We start from the raw sequence: 783 nt of genomic DNA on the forward strand, positions 1-783 counted from the left end.
TGGCTGAGGTCATTGAGGAACACCTGGAAAAATGCTTTCAGAAATTGTGGTACACAGTGGATCTCTCTGAGGATTGGAAGAGGGACAACATTGTACCTATCTTCAAGAAAGAGAAGAGAAAGGACCCAGGCAACTATAGGCCAATCAGCCTAACCTCCTTTCCAGGAAAATCCTGGAAAAATTCATTAAAGAATCTCTGTGTGATATGCTCATTGAAGGTAAGATTCTGAATGATAGCCAGCATGACTTTGTTGTGGGTAGGTCTTGTCTTACCAATCTCATCTCCTTCTACAAACAGGTCTCTCACCACCTGGACATGGGAGAGAAGGTTAGCATTATATGCCTAGACTTCCAAAAGGATTTTGATCTAGTATCCCACAATATCCTTGTGGAAAAATTGGAAGGTTGTGGGCTTAACTGCTCAACAGTTCAGTGGGTAGAAAACTGGCTTCATGGTAGGACCCAGAGAGTTCTGTGTCATCCCGGCAAGAAGTGGGTAGTGGTGTCCCTCAAGGCTCTGTTCTTGGATCAGTGCTTTTCAACACCTTTATCAATTATTTGGATGTGGGGGTGAAAAGCTTGCTGGCCAAGTTTGTGGACAGCAACAAGTTATGAGGGAGCGTGGTCATGCCAGAAGATAGATTGCAGATGCAGGCAGACCTGGACAGGGTGGAGAGATGGGCAGACCGGAACCAGATGAACTTCAACACTCAGAAGTGTAAGGTGCTCCATCTGGGAGCAAACAATCCCCAACATACCTACAGGCTTGGTGGCAACAATTTG

This window comes from Alligator sinensis, unplaced genomic scaffold (assembly GCF_000455745.1).
Source record: "Alligator sinensis unplaced genomic scaffold, ASM45574v1 scaffold490_1, whole genome shotgun sequence".
Classification (NCBI taxonomy): Eukaryota; Metazoa; Chordata; order Crocodylia; family Alligatoridae; genus Alligator; species Alligator sinensis.